At 37.7% G+C, this 12,626-nt stretch overlaps 1 long non-coding RNA gene across 1 annotated transcript in view; it reads left to right on the top strand.

Moving 5' to 3' along the window:
• The window catches only part of LOC131352001 (uncharacterized), a 103,887-nt gene that overhangs the window by 89,610 nt on the left and 1,651 nt on the right, over positions 1-12,626 (top strand). The window lies entirely within an intron of this gene.

The raw sequence follows: 12,626 nt of genomic DNA, 5'->3' as shown, positions 1-12,626 counted from the left end.
TTCTCACTTGCAGTGTTTTGCCTGTGGTGCACATTAGGATTGAAAAAAAGGACCCCCTTCCCCCCTTCTTTCTTTCTTTTTTATCCAGAACCCCATCTTTCGAAGGGTTCCCCCAGAGTGAAAGATCCCTTGATCCCTTAACGTTAAGAGTTGTAGGTTTGATCTACTGTCATGAAACGTCCTGTTCCATGTCTTTCATGACTACCAACATGGGAAAGCAGGCCTAACAGAAATCATCCATCAAAGTTACATACCAGTCCCGAATAAAAGAGAAAGAAATGCATTTATATTGATGTTTTCATGCCTTGCCTTATTTTTTAGTAGAAATGAAAATGATTTTATTAATTTTTACCAGCCATGGTGTCAGAATCCTCAATGATTCGCAAGTCATGGTTGTGTAGGTCAATTTATGGCTATGATGGTTAGTATTAGATGATAAATGGCCTCTGGAAAAGTTAAATCTAAACTCTTGAAGAGATTTTTGTGTTGTCAGTCTAGGTTATGGAACCTGATGGAACCCATTTTTTGAAAGCTTCCTTATTAAGATTGTATTCTGCACTACTATACACAAATATATTTATAACATGGACAGCTGCCATACTGTGATGTGTATGTGACAAATAAAGTTTTGAATTTGCTTTGAATTTACTAAGAGAGAAGGCAGTAACTATTAAATATTAAACATTAAGTATAACTATAAAAGCTAAGCTTCTTAAGGGTCTCAGTTATTCCTCTAGAATAAATTTTCTATATAAAACCATATAACCGAGTGTTTTATCTGAAAAGGATCCAGACAGAAACTCTTTCCACAGGTAATAACTCCTATCTATCTACACAACCCTTGAACCGTTGTCTTGTTTGATGGATATTAGTCTAATAAGTCATTTTTAAGCCACTGGACTAGTTGTTCTCAAAGTAGGGTCTAGGGAACACCAGGTTCCAGTTCTCATTTTATGACCACATTGGTTAATTTGCAGCTATATTGGATAGAGTTAGATGATAGATGACCTCTGGAAAAAGTTTGGGATCTTTGGGGTGTCAATCCAGGAGAACCTCATGGACTAGTGGATTTCAGAGTGGGTTCCTGGGTTCAAGGTGTCCCCCATTCAGTATAGTCAGCAGATCCATTGTTCACACAGTAATAAAACCCTTATTTACACAACACAAAACCAATCTTTATCAGAGTTGTATTTATTACTGGATTCCTATTATTCTGATTGACTGGTCACTTGAATTGAAAAGGTTTCATCCGAACATCAGTAAGTGAAAATATGTTGGACTGTAAATAATGATAACTTGGTCCTAATAAGATCTGTTAGTGGAAAGTTGAATGAGAAGCCAAATGTTTCATTACACTGTACATGAATTTTATAAGCTGAGGGTGACATTTATGGCACCTTGCACTAAACAGTGTGACATTGCAAAAAACAACAAATACGTCATTTATATTTTTGTACAGTAGCGAGCATGTCAGTTATTTGCTCATCGTTATTCTTATTGATCGAGTTTATGGGCTGCTTGAGCTCATCCGATCTTTTTCCAGCAAAGCAGAAGGATACTGAAAACCTACCAAAAGAAAGTCATGCTCACACAACAAAACTGAGGACATTGGATACACTTGTTTGCTTTACTCATCTCTCTCTCTCTCTCTCTCTCTCTCTCTCTCCCTCTCTCTCTCTCTCTCTCTGTGCAAAATGAGCAACAGTGTAGACATTTAGAAATGTTTAGCAGTTGCACTCGAGCAGATATTACAGGACGTTCTGCTGATGGCTTTGCATCTTTGCATATCAATTTTCCATTGCTTTTGGCTTCTGTTTATCTCGCCTTCTTTATCTGTGTTTGCATAAGTGTCGTTAGCAGCTTGGCTGTTTATTTCAGTGTCATCCGGGACTCGCGGCAGTGACGCCTCAGCATCCTCTGATGACACGAGCTACAACTATGACCCCCTCCCCATGCGGCAGGGCTAGTGTCCTCAGGGGACTGATCCGTGACAGAGAGATGGATGGTGAGACATGGAGGCTGAGAGGACTTTGTCATTTTACACATTGTTTCACTCAGAACCCCTGAATTAGAAACTTTAGATAGCAAATAAAAATGAATGACAACTTTGCATTTCGCTCTCAGTCTCATACTTTCTTTGTCTCTTAAAAGGATGAGAAAATGAGCTCCACTATTCCTTTCCTATTAAAACCACTGCATAGTTCTGTATAACACAAACCACGCTATGTCAGGAGCGTCGAGTCTGCATACTGTTATACGCCTCGATAACTGCAAGCAGATGTGCAGTGTGACTTCACAAGTTGCCGAAATCTAAATGACAAGTTTGTGGTTTGCTGAGAAGCAAAACAAAGCCTGTTGCTGAATTAATAAATGACATGCTTTTGGGAAACGATGGCGACGTAACCAAAAATGACATTTGGCTATAAACAATAATCTTGTGATCTGTCAATCAGTTTCCTTGTTCTGAAAGAAAGCATCAAGTCTGTTATCTTTAACATGTGAAAATTCTGAATGTTGCCTAATAATAGAAAAGCTGGTAGGCCTTTCTGCTGCATCGTTTTGGTTTAAGTGTTACAGCTGTGATTTCGACATAACAGCGTGACTGTGCTTTTAATTTGTCCTGTTCAGTGTAGAACATGCACACATATGCACATTAATTTCCCCTCATGTTTTTAACTCAGTCCATGTGCTGCAAAACACAAACATATAATGAATAAATGAGTCATTATCCCATTTGGCGAGAAAAACTTGAACGTCTCCAAACTCTTCTGGTGAATAGGGTATTTACATGTATTTGTCTGCTGCTGTATGCTCTTGGACAGACACACAACACACACACACACACACACACACCGACTGGGGTGGAAAATAACTGATTAATTAAGAATGCTGCTATGTTGCTATACTTATTACTGAATTATTTTTGCATGTTTTTTATCCTTGACTAGTACTGAACTCAAATACTTTATTCCAACTAGTTTTTATTTAAATCTTAAAAGTAATCAATACAAACCACTTATGTATACACCAGTGACTATATGGTATTTATCAATCACATAGTTTAGCATCCAAGTTCATCCATGTAAAAAAACACTAGCAAAAATCTTGACAATACATTGTCCCAGTACAGGTACACAGTGCAGTTAGCGCTACAGCCATGCCGTGTACATTTGAAGATGGATAAACCAGTGTGCTACAGTATGGATTTTGAGGATGAGTGCACCTGGTCCTTGTAAAATGGTCCAATATGCCGAATTAAGCAAAAACCCTTATAAAATGTGACTTCTCCTTTGCCTCCCAACAAGGCATGAAAATCCAACTAAATTGAAAAAGCATGCTGCGGTAAATTTTGCTAATTTGCTAAGAATAACTGGATATTTTTAGCTGTTTTCTTTGCTAATGCCAGGTTAGACAAGCCAGTCTATTCCAGTAGTTATCAGCTAGGCAGCATGGAAAGATTCTGGCTAATGGTAAATATTGGATATTACCATGAGATTTTACTTAATCGTAAGTCATGAAATCGACTCCTCCTGACTTTAAATTATTTAATATTTTTCCAGCACTGCATACAGCTTGTCTTACTATATGAGATCGTTCCACTGACATAATTATTGATGAAGCTAATTATAGCTATTGAATAAAAGGTGGAGTGAGTGGGGAGGAGTTTTCCTCATGGGGACCAGCCAAATGTCCCGACCAGGTCAAACCTCTCAAATATTCCTTCTACACACACAAAGGGAGCTTAAAATTATGCACATTCCACAATGATGTTAAAAAGACTGAGACGTCAGAGAAATATTACTAAGGAGGTAATTACAGGAGGAGGAGGTTGGATGATGAGACAAAAAGAAAGAAAGGGAAAAAAAAAAAAAACAGTCAAAGATAAAGTCAATGTGCTTAAAAGTGCTAGAACAGGTTAGACCCTAAGGGTGTTAATAGATTTACCACAGCTTTGTAGAAATTTGTCATGCAGATGCGGTGCCGGTGTCTGGTGTTAGGTTTTATCTGCAACAAATTACCTTAGGCTGACCTTTCCAACACAGAAACACACAAACACACACTAACTGCCTGTTTGCCTCGACAACACGTGATACCAATTACAGCCATGCCATTAAAAAGGATTTGTGGTAAATTAATACCTTAACACGTGCTAGCAATGCAACCTTTACGTAACATTATATAAGTTTTACATAACACATACCCTCACAGAAAAGAGGTGTTGTGGATAGTTTAAGGTTCTTGGCTTATTAAAAATGGTTGTACTTGGTTGGAACCTTGTTTCACATGTGAGCAATTTGTGATCACGTGAATAAAATGTCAACATGTTATGTACTGAATTTGAAGTTCAAGAAAAATGTAAAAAAAAAAAAAAGATGTCAAGATATAAGATAGAGATAGAGATATAACAGCATTTATGTCAATTGGAACCTTAAGAGACTATATGTGAAAAATCTTTAACTTGAAAACAAATGACTTATGTGAAAAAAGTGCCAAAAGTGTTGGTGTTCAGTTCATTTGACTTTTCTGTAAAGGTAAACTTCCAAAGAACTGCTCCAGCTTGCAGAGAACATAATCAGTATTAAAGGTTGTATTGTTGAACCCTCACCAATTCACCAATAATTAAAATAAAAACTCACCAATGCAAAAAAAAGTGTAAACTTTCTAGTGATCAAAATATTCAAAACCAGTAACATTCCCAAAATATTCTTCTAAATTGTTCACTGGACATCTGACTTCAGCCTAGATCTTTTCCCTCTCGATGGTGTGTAAAATGATGCGTGTCTGCAAACTGATGCGCACAGCTGTGAGTACGCATTCCTGCAGAGAATCTTCCTGCACAGTAAACAGAGTAGCCTCTAAATAAACACACGCTTCCTGTGTGGGAGTGTGTGGATCGGCTGGTCGTCGTCTGCTGGACTCCGGGGAGCTGACAGTCTGACAGTCGTCCCCCAGTAACACTTACCTGAAGGTCCTAAGAATCATGGAAAAAGCATATACGTTCCAGCAAAATCTTTAACAGCATTAATGAACTCTTTGCTCCAAGCTTTACTATGGCAGGGTCGGAAGCGTCCCAGCTGTATGCACATGCTGTCGACATCATGTTTTCTGAATGTTTTTGTTCATTGTAGTGCTTTTATAGCACCGTGTTTTTTGGATGCCGCTCCATTTTAACTGTAATGCCAAAGCCATGGCCATATAATTAACCATTCAGACAGAGAGAGCTACAATTCCCAAATTATTTACTCAAGTAAAAGTGCAGTTAGTCTAAATAAATACTTTGCTAAAAGGTGAAATACAACATCTTCATGCAGGTTAAAGAGGAAAAGTATTAAAAAGCACAAGTACAAGAAAGACATGTCCACTTCACACTGGATTTATTCACTGATGATTAATTAGTAACCTTTTCACCAAGGAGCTAAGGTAAATGGCATAGCTAAGGCTAGCTAACGACAGATTTATTCCTAATTTATTCCTGATTTTAAACTGGATCCTAAAACCATACAAACTAGCTTAATGCTAATAGCCACAAACTATCAAAGTGTATAGACCCAAATACATTCAAAGAAGAGCTGTTGAATTCTTGTAAAACTAGGAGCATCTCTGCACCCTGAGACTCCTAAAAATGCCAGAAACTCAAAATAATCATAAATTTAAAATTTGCGAACATAGTCCTTCCGCTATTCCCAGTAGCTAGCTGGTTAGCAAACTAGCTAGCATTCCTTAAAAACTAGCATGAGTGATCTTTTTTTTTTTTTTTTTTTACTTTTCAGCAGCTAATTATGTCAAAATATATCCAAACTCTTTTAGATAAAGATAAGTTAGCTTGATAATTTGACAAAAAAAATGTGGCTCAAAGTGTCTGGGTGCTAAGTCCTTTTTTATTCACCTGCAGGACAGAACCAATCTGGTAGCATCGATGCGTGCTTCTGAGAAAACCTGTTTTAAATGGCAAAAAAAAAAGACCCAACCGCAATGTTAACAACCATCTAATAGAGTTGAACAATTAGAGATTACATTTTTTAGTTCAGGGATACATGGTGTACGTGTGCCACCCAGAAAAGATTTAAATTTATAACATGCCATGCGTTTTATTTGTCACTGATCCCATAACAGATTGTTGGTTCACATGGAAGAAGATGTCATTGCTAGTGAGTTGGATTCCTTTTCAAGACACAATTGTTGTTCTTGTGAATAATCCAAAGGCAGCAGCATTAGTAATATAATTTTGACGTGAGTAATTATGTTTTCCATGAGACTTTCCTTGTTACTGTATGGCTCATTGCTGTTGAGCAATTCATTCGTTTGATCTGATCAGCTCCTAGCCATACACAGTCAGAGCTGAGCAAAGTGGAATGGCATCTTAGCCAGCTTCCGTGTTATTTGTCTTAACTGTCCGGTATTTTTTTTTTTTTTCTTGAAGAAAAAAAGTCCTCAATATTAGGTCTAGTCTATGTAATACAAAAAACATTTCCATCTATCAGCACTTACCAGCACTCAGCCTGTGTTTTGGCAGCTGGTAGCTCCACAGACCAAGCTCAGTTTTTTAGCAATGATTGAACCCACACTTAAGAATTAAAGATTAGAATGGTAAAAATTCAGAAAAGAATGGAGTGTGATTTAATTCCCAGCATGTCCCTGTGCAATCTGTGGCGAAGGAGTTTCAGGACTTCTCAAGACTCCCCCACCACAGATTGCACACGAGACAAATGAACTCCCAACAGAAAACCGCACCTCGGCATCCCTAAGCCCGCAGCCTTCATAATAGCCCTATTACCACAAAGTGTTTCAATCACTGCATGGAGCCGAGGTAGTTTGCGCTGAATTCTCCTCGGGAGTGTGTAGAGCACACAAACATTAACCAGGAGTGTTTTCAACATTGAGTAGATTCCTAAATACACACCATCACAGCTGTGACTAGTTGCTTGGTGTCAACTACTGCTAATAAGCTGTCCAAAAATAAAAAGTTCCCGCTCCTAAATACCTGTCAATAATCCTAATTAGTGGTGCAATGATGGCCAGGTTCGTGAGGTGTGTTATGGGAAAGTGTGCACCTGAGTTTTAGATCTACCCCAAATTGGGTGACAAACTTATGCCTAGGGGTGTTTGCTCACAGCTGGCTGGGTCTGTACTGTGTGTGGCCCTACACACCACTGCAGTCCAGAGTGTATTTGTTCTTGGCTCACTCTATACGGACACACACACAGGCTTCTGAACAGTGTTGGCCCTGGGGGAAGCATATCTCTAACGGCCCCATGTTTGTGTGATTAACTTTTGATGAGGCAGGAATAGGGACATCTGTGAAAGTTTTAGTCCACACACACACGCACATACACATACGCATACACGCACACTGCTTTCAGCACGATTAGGACTGATTCACTTTCATAATAGATGCTTTCAAAACAAACTTCAGGGACGACCCGTGTGCATAGGGGCCGTCTAGAAACTATAAAATTAGGTTCAGACTAAATATCAACAGATGAATCGTTAGTGTATGTGATGGGTTGTGTATATGTACAGTATATAGTTGTTCTAATGAGACAATTCACCTCATGTCAGACTGTGTAGCTGTAGAAGTTATATATACAAAGCATTCAGAAAGTGTGCTTTCACTTTCCCCTATTATGTTTAAAGACTTAAAATAAACCCATTCTTTCTTTTTCATTCAAAAACCCCCACTCCATTATGGTTTCTAGCCGCCAATACTGTTCTGTTGTTCTGTATAGTCAGCAAGCACAGTCCTGGGTTTGCATTGTTCTGAGTGTGTACTGTATTGTCTTGAAAATCACTCACTGCTGCTGAGGAAGGCTCCAAATAAATAACCTTAAGATCAGCATGCGATTACTGAGGATGCTCACACAGACACTCTAAATATAGCTGTGGATGTACTTCTTTAGATAACCAAAACACTACAATTGCTAAGATCAGTCTACACTCAAATCTCAATCACTGAATAGTCAATAGCTTCAGACTGATGATGCTCATACTCATACTCAAGTTCCTTTTAACACAGTGAGCACTACTTGACTCGATACTGTTCACTTAAACAAGAAAAATGTTTCACTATCTGGTGACACCCAGAAGGAGATGGGTTCCCTTTTATGTCTGGTTCCTATCAGGGTTTCTTATTCAGATTATCACAGGAAGTTTTTCCTATCCACCATTGCCTCTGGTTGACTCATTAATGGCGGTAAATTAAAAACATATGTCTGTAAAGTAGCTTTGCGACAATGACCTTTGTAAAATGTGATATATAAATGAAATTGAATTGAATTGAAAGCATATTGTCCTGAAAATTTATTCTCCAGAGTATTTACTGCTGTGAAATTTATGAGTATTTACTTCCTGAGTTTACTGTATATTATACTCAGTGCATTTATTTTCCTGAGTATTCATTGTCCTTAGCATATTTTGCCTTAGATTTTTAATGACTTGTGAATTTATTTATTTATTTATTTATTTATTTATTTATTTATTTATTTATTCTCTTTGTTGTTTTTCTATATTGTATGTCTTCATTATTAATTGACCAGAGTATTTACTGGATGATCATTTTTTGCCCTGTGAATCAGTTGTATTGAGCATTTATTTATTGCCTCGAGTATTTATTGTCAGGAGCAATGACTGAAAGCAAATGAAATACATCACCAGCACACGTCAGGTGCATCTTGCAATATTGAAATGCAGAATTAATTAAAGTTTACCTGTGGGAAATTCTATTGATTATATCTGATTGGAAAAGGTAGGCCTCTGTCTGTTTTAAAGCCTTGACAGAGTAAAAAAACATGAGGTCAAAGGAGGTGTCTGTAGATCTAATGGATTGATCAAAACATAATTATTTATGCAGAGATCTGGAAAAGGAAACACTTGAGTTCAGTCTAGCTTAGGTAACATTTTTAAAAAATGAAGTAACAGTGAAGGGGTGTTAATACTTTCTGAAGGTGCTGTAAATCGATATTAGTGTTAGTTAACTGAAATAAAAATAGATTTATTCTTTTAATAACAGCTGGAGTTATGAATTGAAATGTTCTCCGCTGGTTCGTGGTCTACATGACTGTGTTACGAGAGCAGCATTCCGTTCAAATTAAACTTAAATTACTTCAGAACTGGCATCTAAAATATGCCGATAGTTTTCTTCTCTGGAAGGCTGAATTCCCAAAGCGGAATCTCATTTCTCATGGCAGCCGCAGGAGAACCAATAAAGGAGGAAATTTGTGGGAGGGGATTTGTAGTTTTCAAGCAAAACCTCATTTTGGTGTGTTACAGACTTGGCAAGAGAGAGAGAGAGAAAGAGAGAGAGAGAGAGCAGGGATCTAATTGCTAATGAGGTCTGAGTGGATGGTTTTGTGGTCATGTTTCTAGTTGGGGTAAAACCTCTGCACTAGATTGATTCTCCAGATGTGTACCTGCCCCGTTTAACCATAAATGAACATTGCTGTTACACCTACAGCTTGAAATAAAGGCAGTTCCTCATCTTAGAGCTAGTTCAGATGTATGTCTAAGTATTTGATTGGTCAGAGAACGTTCATCTCAGTAAACAATTAGAAAATCCCGATGAGGTGATTAGGTTTTCATGCATATGGATGAGTAATTCAATTAGCGTGCATGATGAGAATAACCAACTTCTTCTAATCATCTAAGAGGACTCCTAGTCGTGAGCACAGATACTGTGAGGTATCAGAGGTGTATCAAAAACAGGTCAATGGGTGCTCATTAATATTTCAGTATACACCATATTACATTTCAGTTTTTATTTGAATGTTATCGTGAGTTAAAACAAATCTCAAATCCTGAGCAGTGTAGCATAAGGAACATGTTAAAAGTAGACATGGTTTTACATAGTGTCATCTTGTGAGATTTACATTATGCCAAATTCATGCTTTTATGCCAAGTGTTGATTAAACACTGACGATTTGTTCATATTTGTGCCACTCAATTAGTCTGCATGTCTCTGCTCTTGGCCTTGGATTCCTCTCTATAAATAAAGTAAGGAATTTCTCTCAGGCCCTTCACTTCTATGTACACTACTTGCTAGCACAAGTACAAATTAGTACAAACTCAAGAAGGAATCATTTGAATTGAAATGTTATTACTTAACGAAGTAAAAATGTGTTATCTTTATAAGGAGACATGTATTTAACAATTATGGAGGTCCTTTCCAGTCTTAGCCTTTTTGTAATGTCAGTGAGTTTTCCACAGCAGGAGAGTCAGTCTCTTGATCACTTTCTTTTTACCAAAGCGGCTCTGACTGTGATGATGGCTGCATTATATTATTATTTCTCTTGTTCTCGTTCACAGGGCCGTACTTATTTTTAGGTTTTGGGACATAACCCAAAACGAAAAAAACAAACAGATTAACTATGTTATTTATCACACGCAAAAAAGAATTGTTATTCTCATGGTGAAGACTTTTGTTGAAATATGTTTATTTAAAATTTTATAAAAGGGATCTCTAGTGACGGTGCTTTGGAGGATTTTCAGGACGTTTCTCACTAGCATCAATTTTTCTTTTGGCTTATTACCTTAATAAATGAAAGAGAAAAGAGAGAGGTTATTGAAGGAATGTTTCACCAGACATTCCACAACATTAAATGGATAAAATTTAGACACTGTCCTTTGTCTGTTGTACACTTTTATGGAATCATTGGTAAATTTATGTGGTAGAAAATAAATAAAACACTTCCGGATCATCATGTTCTTTACTTATTAGAATTTTTTAAAGAAGGTATAACCATTAATGCTTTAGTTTTGACATTTAAAAGTAAAACATTTATGATGCAATTAGAAAATGCCATTTAATCCTCAGTTTAAACCTGACACAGTGCAATGATTTGAAGATTATGGCTCAGATTAAATCTAAATAGAATGTGGAATAAGACTTATAACTAGGATTTCCCATGGTGATATTCAATAGCCTAACCTTTGTATAGGTACCCAAAAGTCTTTACTTCTACCCTTTGTGTAATGAATATTGTTATTATTTAGACGTGAAGACTAACTCTGCCCTGAGCGAAAGATGTCATGAGGTCATCCATCTAAAGGGGGAGAAAACAATAGAGTGTCTTCTCTCCATGGTTTGTTTATTATTGTTGTGTAGCTGGCATGTGTTGACTTGGTAACTATATGTGAGGTCACAACCTTGGTGCCACCAGTAAAACTATCTGATTACCGAACCCCCCTCCACCTCATCCCCCATTTCACTCCAGATAACCATCTCCGACCCCTGATGCTGCTCCTTAAAAGCATCCTTCCCATCAACACGAAACAAATAAAATCTCCCCGCCTTTTCCCACCATGAAACTTGTTAAAGAAATAACATTTTACACTCTTAAAAGCTGAAATAAGACCCACCAACATCCATCTGGACTAGGTCTGCTTGCTGGGCTGGAAAAAAGCAGTCCAAGCCTGTCGTCACAGATCTTTAAAAACAATCCCAGGCTTTTTAAAAGCAATCAAGAGCCCAGAAAATGTCTTTAACCAAGGTCTACGCTCCATCACAGCCAATCAGACGGTATTTCATCAGCCGACCAGTCTGAAGGGGTTGGACAGTTTTCAAGCTAACACTGTTTGTGAGATGGGTAAAGTGAACAGGAAATGGCTGTTTCATGGTTGTGCTAACCCTAAAGACCGTGGACCAGGCTGGGCTCTGGGGTGGGCAACCCTTTCTGAAGTCATGTGTGAGAAAGAGACAGACATCCTTCTAGACTGGTACCACAGTAGCCACAATATATGCCACTATATACAAGTTTGAATGCATCATATCCATACATCCATGATTAAACCTGAGGTTTTCCAGACAAAACACACTCAGGTCTGTCAGAATGAGTGGTTGAGTTAAAGTTTCACAGTTGAATGTAGTAATAACATCCAAAGAGAACTTGGACCAAAAATGACATCCCACAAGGGGTGTCCAGTCTATACTGCATTCATATAAAACTCATAACTCATCATTTCTAACTTCTGATGCTGAAAAATCGAAGGAAACGCTTCCTCAGCTTGGGATTTCAATTCATAAACTTGGGTTGGTCTCCACAACCCTGAGTTCATGTGTCCGTGATGTCCAATCAACATGCCTGCTCACAGCAGTAACAGTAAAGTAGCAAGTGTTATAGTGCATATACTTGTAATAGCTTTAGATAAATTCAGACCTTCAGACAATCATTCAGCTGGTGAAAACTATAAGAATATCTGTACAGTTCACTGTATTGGGGCGGTAAAGCAGATACATCACTCATCACAGTTAGCTGGCTAGCTTGTTGCTAACAGAAGACAAACACAAAGGCGTCCAAGGTTTTTGGAGGTCAGAAATTATGTCATTCTGAGTGAATTACATCATTTGTGACCTCCAGGTGTTTGAGTTACAATCATGTCCGACTTTGCACTGCCAAGCTTTTGTTTTCTGACTCTAACTGCTTGTCTTCTGAATTAACTGCTGTTGGCAATCATGTCTTAAATATGCATTATATTAAGCTTTTGTGGAACCAAGTGCAAGATTCATGCAGCTTATAAATGACTATCATGTCAGGTGATTTCACAGAATGAAACGCCACCAAGGTCAGGAATAAATTTTAATTGCCAACTTATTTTTTTTGTTTGCTTGTTTGGAACAATTTTTTCCAGAGGAA

This window comes from Hemibagrus wyckioides, linkage group LG04 (genome assembly GCF_019097595.1).
Source record: "Hemibagrus wyckioides isolate EC202008001 linkage group LG04, SWU_Hwy_1.0, whole genome shotgun sequence".
Lineage (NCBI taxonomy): Eukaryota > Metazoa > Chordata > Actinopteri > Siluriformes > Bagridae > Hemibagrus > Hemibagrus wyckioides.
The sequence above is the reverse complement of the archived record's forward strand: the minus strand, read 5'-3'. Positions and strand labels throughout refer to the sequence as shown.